We start from the raw sequence: 8,262 nt of genomic DNA, 5'->3' as shown, positions 1-8,262 counted from the left end.
TTTCAGTTGTTGGTAGTTGGTTCATTTTGTTGTATTTTTTCCTTGTGTCTCAGCTCTCCTCCTCCACCTCCGCACACCTGTTATCCTTCTGTCATCAGCCCACCTGCCTCCACTCACTAATCAGCCATCCCGGCCTCTACAAGCTCCTTGGTTTCACCCAGTGTCTGTCAGGTCCATCGCCGTTCCTCCTCGTTCTGTTCCTGGTCCAGAGTTTTTAGCTTTTCCCCTTATTAAAGAGCCCTTAAAGAGCACAAACACCTCATATCCAATTGTCAAGCATGGTAGTGGAAGGCTGATGATATGGGCTTGTTTAGTAGCTTGTGTGTTTACTTTGAAAAACATTGTGTTTGTAGAAGCATTATGGATGATAAACAGAAACCTCTGCTTTTCCCATTGATAGGCTGGGAAACAAACCAACCTGTGTAACTTTTTTTTTGTCTTTCAGGAAAAAAAGTGACATTTCTGACAGTTTCATTGCTCCACTTCTGAACAGATGCTCAGCAGAATACAGAAACAAAACCCTTTTAGTTTATCCCTCTACTTAAAGGATGAAGCTGCCATTGTTCTGTTCTTTGTCTTTCATTTTGTGTTTGCGTGTGTGTGTGTGCGCGCACAACAAAATCCATCAGTGCTTTATTCCCCCTCTGAGTACTTTCCAGCTTCTTTGCCGTGTCTCAGCCTGAAGCCATTTGTTCAGGTTGAAATGTAAAACCCACAAAGTTTCCAAAAACAGCTTGGGAGTGCAGTTTTCAGTAAACACGACTCAGTCAGCAATAATATCCAGCAGAACGCACATCAAAGCATAGAAGGTACTCCAACAAATTAGATCTGCATTCGGTATCAGCGCAGGTAGACCTTTATGAGCTGAAGGTTTAATGAAGAGGTCAGCAATTTGTCCAGCGTTCGAGTCGCTAATTTTAGCTACATTTGAGCGTCTTCTTTTAATACCGACCGTACTTTGCTTTGATTGCAAACATCAGAGAATTCAGAGTCAGAAAAACTCGACTCCAGATCAAAACTTTTGCAAACTGCTGACTAAAACGTAAACTTGTTTCCAAAAGGAGCGTAACAGCGAAGATAATGCAGTTCTGTATTTTTTTTTTAGTAATCGGTTTGTTTTCCATTATCAATAAGGTCAAAAAGGAGGAAGGTTAGTATATTTTCAAGCCTCTTCCCAGATCGTAGTTTGAGAGCAAAACCTTTAGTATGAGCCTAAAACAAATAGGATTTTAAAGTCTACTCGAAATAATCCACTTTTCCCTCCCAGGGTTTTTACAGACATGAGTTTTAATAAATGCACATTCATGCACAATTTGAACATTAATGGAAACATTAATATAAAGATTTTTTTTAAAAACTCCCCCAGTGTTGCAAATTTCTGACCCCTCGCTTAGAGTTTTATTGCCGATGAGGGGAGATGGAGAAGCTAAATGCAAATAATTTCTGACACAAAGTGTTACATGACTCATCAAATGGACTGCAGGTGTTTCTGCTTCTTTAGGATCAAAATGGCCGCAGTGAGCCGACGTAAAATGGAAATGCACGTTTAAAAAATAAATGTGAGTTGTGTCTTTTTATGCTGTTTGTTTAATCCGCATCTTATTGTCGCTCACGCAGCATCAGCTGCTGACGGAGCTACACGGTCCGCTTCACTTCCTCCAAACCAGATGACAGAAAAGAACAACTCTTAAAGGTTTTCCTTTAAGCAGCCTTTTAACAGTTAAAATCACATTCGCTGATGAAGAACGCCGCAATTGTCTGACGCAACCAACGGCAGAAAAAGTTAAAAACCATGATCAATCCACCACCATGCCCAGCAAAAGAAGAGATTTATTCTGTTTGCTATTTCTGTTTTTTAGAGTTTTGCCCCACAGAAATACTTTTGCACTCATTGCAACCAAAAAGTTCTACTTTAATAATTCACTTTGCTTTTAATTTTCAAAACTCACCATTTTTTTAATTTACTCTGATTCAGTTTTCTGCTGCAAACACAAGAAACTTTCTTTTCTTCTGTCAACTTCTTCACTGCGCTGCAGAACAGTGGACTAACCTTTTGGGAACTTTGGAAGTCTTTCTGGGGATTTTGTAAATTAAGTAACGTTTCCCAATAATCACAAAAAAAACAAAACAAGTAAATATCCTGACGAGTTAATTGTGGTCTAAGACCCTAAAGGCACTCATTGCAAATGATGAAGTCAAACCAAAAACAGGTTATCCTGAACTATACTAAATGTGCAGTTTGAAAGAGTTTACTCCAGTAGTTTTACAGATATAAAGTATTTAAATGTGAGTATAAAGTCAATGAAAATCACGCTGAGTCTATCAAAAACAAACAACAAAAAAACTTGAGTCACGTGATTAACCCACATCAGGCTGGCTGTAGTTTGTAAAGGTATACAAATATGGTGATAAACACAGAATCTCAGAGAGGACGTTTAGGTGAAAATATATGAGTGAATCTGCTGCTAAATGCAAAAGAAAAGAAAAAGAATGAGTGAGAGAACTGTCAAGAATAAATATCAGGGGATCAAGCGGCGCGGAGGAACTCGACATTCAAACACCTGCAGCTTCCTGCTGCACCTATAAGTTTACCGCTTCTTTTTATTTGCATGCTTTACTCAACAAAAGCTGAGTGTGAATACATACCAATACTCCAAAAATCCCAAACAGCTCTTCATGGACGTCGTCATAGTTGACCTGTTATCTGTTTTTGAACCTTTGAAAACATCTCCAGCTAGTTACGATATTTTGACCAGACTTTAAAGTTTCACTACAGAAACCAGTCTGATGATTGTTTCTACAGTTTAAAATCTCTCTTTCCTGTGTCCCACTATAAACAGGATATATGTCATTTTATTATTGAATGGACACAAATTTGTTTGGTTAACAAATCAAATCAAAACAAACAACAAGAAAAACTTAGTAGGTTAATCAATAAAGGTTGAGACATCAACAAGTTTTAGCAACAACTACAACAATGAGTCATTCTTGATATATTTATTTCAGATTCTCCACTTGAATGGTTTTATTTGCTGAGGGTTTAGAAAAAAAGTACTTTTTACCATTTTGTGTATTCATCCAAAGCCTTTTATTGCATTGTTGCCCTGTGCTACATGCATATGACAATAAACAATCTTTAATCTTGAATCTATTTGGGCCAAATGTTTTTGAAACATGTCAGAAAATAACTGAATTTTTTAAAAAAGGTTGTTTATTGATGAAACGTAAAAAACAAACAAACAAACAAAAAATAGTTCACCTTTGTTTCTCCATTCTGTGACGTCAGTATGTCTGGAATTTTTTTCAAGATCATTTCCAGACCCATAACAAAGAGTTGCATTAACCTCCTGATCCCGCTCATTTAGTTTTGTTAATGTCTGTTTCAGAGGGACTTTGATTCAGAATCCCAGAGACAAAGATTGTACACTTTCGGTCCAGAGCCACAGGAATCTACTTCCTCATGAGGTTGCATAAAGGAGCTTTGTGAGAGGAGGCAGTGTCCCCTTTCAGGTTTGGTCAAAAGGCCTGATTTGACCACACACACACACACACACACACACAAAGTTGGAATACAGTGGAGAAAGAGGGACAGGTAGTCCCAAAGGCAGTGAATGAGCTGCTCAGAGGTGTGCACCTCCTATTCATGGTTACCCCTCAAACACATCTCAAGCTTCGATAGCTGCTGGAGCGTTCAGACACAGAAAAAAAACCTTCCGAACGCGGCCTCTGCAGACGCTAATCCACCCAACAGGAAGGCTTAAACCTCAGGTTTTCAGTGCTGGCTCTGGGCTCACGTCTAAACCCTCCTCCTCGCCCCGTTGGGCCTCGTTTTCAGACGGGTGGGGGCTTCTTTTTTCCCACACGAGAACAAGCGCAGCTCACGTGACACAGCGCCTGCTGATGCACACCGCCTGCAGCCCGACAAGGAGGATAGCTGTAAATAGCTTCCGTACGTTTCATGTGAGCAATGTATAGGGAGGAGATGACAGCCAGAGAGCAGCCAAAGTAGGTCGTTAATGAGACGGGGGGGCTGGGATGTCGCTCCGATATCCTCCGGAATGTCAGGGATGTAACGAAGCCTCGCATCTCCAACACAAACCCTGAAATATGTGTGTAAATCTTTGTTTGACACCGTTATTGATGGGGGGAAAACATTTTAATTCATAACATGCTTTAGCAAATAAAAATGCCTGGCATATCTATGAAGGGATGCATATCCCCCGCTGCCTTTCACGCCAGAGCTCTGGACGAAAATCTACTTTTCAAAATCAATCAATTTTGGTCAAACCTCAAAAAAATAATGTCATGCACATGTCGCACTCAGAGTATGTGTTGTGAGTAACTCTCAGCCACTACCACATCAAACTTTTGTTCAATACCTGTAAAGTTAACTGAGTTATTGCCATTTTTGTCTTTGTTATTGTCAATTAGCTGTGGCAGCCATCTTGATACATATTGAGTGCAAACATTAATCAGTTGATGTACATTTAACGATTACTTCCTGAAAATTTCACAAAAATCCATACAGTAGTTCATGAGATACTTTGCTAACAGATAAACAGAATAGAAACCAACAATTATTTAAAAAAAATTAATCAAAGACCTTGCGCAATGAGTTATACTTGGAGTATGTGTTGTGAATGACTCTCAGCTACTACCACAACAAATTCTAGCTCAATATCTACAAAACTGAACAAATTATAGCCATATTTGTGTTTGATGCAATGAGTTGGCTGAGGAAGCCATCTAGAGTCAGGTTGACTCCAAAAGTTAATGAGTTGTAGATGTGCATCCAATGATTATTTCCTGAAAGTTTTAGCAAAACCTGTCTAGTGGTTCACGGGATATTTTGCTAACAGACAGACAGAGTTGCCAACGAATAGGTAATGGCAAAATTTTAAACAAAGATCTTTTACAATCTCTTAGCGCTCAAAGTACGCCTTTGGAGATCATTTTTAGCTACTACCACGTCAAATTTTAGGGCAATATCTGTAAATCTGACTGAGTTATTGCTGTTTTTGTGTTGTTTGTTTTTTTTGGGTTGACTCCAAAAGGTAATCAGTTGTAGCTGTTCACAGAATAATGAAATTCTGCAAGTTTCCCTAAAGTTAGTCCTGTTGGTTCATGGCATATTTCTGGTGACAGACACATGCATAAACATGATTGCCCGCCTTTCAGTGATGGACGATAATCACAAAAACTCAACTAAACAGCGAGTCCAGAGCCGTTTGTTTGAATGTCCTCATGATGCTGCCGGCAGAATATGGGTGAATTTCATGCTTTGAAAGAAAAAAGAGAAAGAAAGAAAGAATGAAGCTGTTCCTGAGCCAAGCCTCATTTGGGCTCCGGCTGAAACGGTGATAATCAGCTCCTGAGCAGAGGAGCCGCTCAGTGTGCTGCCCAGAAGCCAGAAAAGAGGTTGTTTCATTTATTTATCATCCATAAAATATTTACAGGATTCAACGGGCAGGCAGAACTAACTGTGGGTGGAAAAAATGGTCAAGTTTTCTTTATATATATATTTATATAGATGTAAAAAGAAAAAAGGCATCAGGTGGAAGACAGCCGGCTGCTTTAGTCCTAAATGAAATTCTCAGGCAGTCGGGACTGAGTGGATGAGCCCAGAGCGGCAACAAACTGAGAGCGATTATCACACCGCTCTGTTGTCAGCTGGATCCCACACACACACACACACACACACACAGAGCAGAAAACTCACCTCAACACAGGTTAAGGTGTCCACATATTCCCAAGCTCAGCCAAGAATGTGCGGTTGTTCCCGCCGAGCCGGTCTGACCGGATCGCCACGTTTTTCATGTCGCCTCACCTTTTTTTTTTTGTGAAGCTGCTCAATATTTCTTTGTAAGGTAAAAACAAGAAAACACATCAATGAGTCACCTGGGAGCTGCTCCAGATGTGAAAGCTTCTAACTTTTTGTTTTTGTTTTTGGCGGAGGCAAATTTTCTCTGAAAAGGGCAGAAGGTAATCACGTCACTCCAACACACCTTAGTGTGGCAGCATAGTCCACACATAGCCGGTTCTTTATAAAACCGAATATTTGAAGAAATGATGCCATCCACACGGGAACGGTTAAAAAAAAGTGTTTGTCCACACGAGCCCGCTGAATTTCCCCACTGAGCGTCGTTTTAAACATGCCTAACCTACAGGGGGCGTGTTTAAATCATCTCCAAGCGCTCCTTCTCCTTTGCAGTTCAACGTATCGTCGCAGTTTGGTTTGTGAAAACAAACAGGCAAAAAGCGTCTGAACCAAGGTAAAAAATCCGCCCCTACTCTGACAGCAGACATTTTCCCTTTACTGCGTGGTCAAACAATAACAATCGTCGCATATGTGACGTCAGCGCCGCGTTAGTCGTCGCAGGCTGTAACGCACCGACCTGGAAATCTCCGGTTGCCGACGTCCACACTCAAACACCAAAATGGAGAATTGGCAAATCCTCACTTTGGCCGGAGTTTTCATCACCGGTTGTTTTTAGTGCTATTAACATGTGGATGAAAGGCCAAATTGCATAAAAATTCATTCAAACTACTCATATCCTGCTACGTGTGGATGAGGCGTAATCATCGGCAAACCGCAGCCTGAAGAATTGTGCGTTTTTTGGGTTTTTTTTTTTGACTGACACCGGGTTCAATCAAAACAGCACCTCAGGCACGCCGAGGCGCGTTAAACCAGAGGCTCAAACAAGGCAGCAGAGACAGGAAGTCAGAAGAAGAGGAGACGCTGAGGCAGATCGCATTCAGTGAGTTAGCAGCTCCCTGAGTGAGACTGCACTTTAAATAAAACATGAAAGCTGCAGAAGGAGCCACTCTTTTATATGCATAAAAAAAAAGGAGAGAGAAAAACTTGTGGCGAGCCATGATATTCTGGATGTGCACAGCCTGCTCAGATGGACCACGCCACCCCCCTCCAGGGGAGACCCTTTTCTTTGCATCTAATCGACTGTAAATCCTAACCATCAGACACGTTTCCTCGCCCTCCAGGCGCGGAGGAAAGGCTTCCCTGTGGAAAGGCCCGGACTGACCGTTGAGCTGGCAGCAGCTGATAAGCACTCATGCACCGACTTCCTCCCCTCCGAACGGCACAACAACCACTTCCCCTCCATCCCTTCCTCCCTCCATCTTTATCTGTGCAAAGAATGGCAGAAGATCAATCGGAGAGCATTACAGACATCAGGAGGTTACGTTTCAGAGGCTCCGGAAAACATCAGGTCTTGTTTTTGGGCTCCCAGAGTCACTGAGAGAGGCTTGATGGGAACATTTAAATAAGTCATCGCGCCTGCTTTCTGTTGCTCTCAGAGTCGCTGTAAAAGCCATGTGTACATTTTTAGAATTCCCCCCAGTTCTTGCTGACGTGAAGAAAGACATGAAAGATTCATGTTTGTTTGAAAAATTCAAACTGATGCTCTGAACCTAGCTGGTATGGATGAATTATTTAAGCCTATGGATGCGAGGGCTGGAAATTTGTGAAATTTATTTATTTTTTTGGGAATCCAAAACAACAATTAAAGCTGACGGCTGAGACAAATGACGGTCGCACGGCTCATCGTCTGACAAACGAAACGAGTTGGACTCTCAGAACTGGGCGGATAAAGTTTTGGAGGATATGATGTTTTGGCTTTGATTTGTTTTGTTTTCTCTTTTTTTGGTTTTAGTTTGGATTGAGCAGAAAAGCTGCAAAGCAGGTCAGTGAACGCACCAGCAGGGGGCGACAAAGCCACGCGTGTCAACGCTGGAAAGCCTGGCTCTTCTTTTCTTGCCCATATTTCCTTGGTGTTTAAGTCTACAGGGGTTTTTCTTTCATCATGAACAATTAAAAATGTGCTCATTTAAAATAAAACATCATTAAACTGAGCTGAAGAACAGAAGTTTCTTATTTAGTTGAACATAGCACGAAACATATGTATTTCTTTCTTGTAACAATACTTCTCTCCAATAAGTGACACAGTTGAAAAACCCGTTTATTTTACCCTGAAACGGCGCCACGTTTGTTGGGACAATGCGTCTGTGAGCAGCGTATCTGGGGCGAAAACTCCTGTTAAATCTTCTCTTGACAATCGAAACCTGCAAGCGACCAGCGTTAATCCCACATCTCCACAATCTGAGATTACCTACAGAACGTGGGCGAGGAGAGGACGGGTAAAGGCCTGGACCTCCGGTGAACACCCAGGAGGGACACGCTCATCGGAGAGTGCTTTCTCTGACGATATGTGGATGTTGGCGTGAATAAAAAGAAAGGACAAAACT

Source organism: Kryptolebias marmoratus, linkage group LG9 (assembly GCF_001649575.2).
Source record: "Kryptolebias marmoratus isolate JLee-2015 linkage group LG9, ASM164957v2, whole genome shotgun sequence".
In the NCBI taxonomy this organism is placed as follows: Eukaryota; Metazoa; Chordata; class Actinopteri; order Cyprinodontiformes; family Rivulidae; genus Kryptolebias; species Kryptolebias marmoratus.
Note: the sequence above shows the minus strand (reverse complement) of the source record.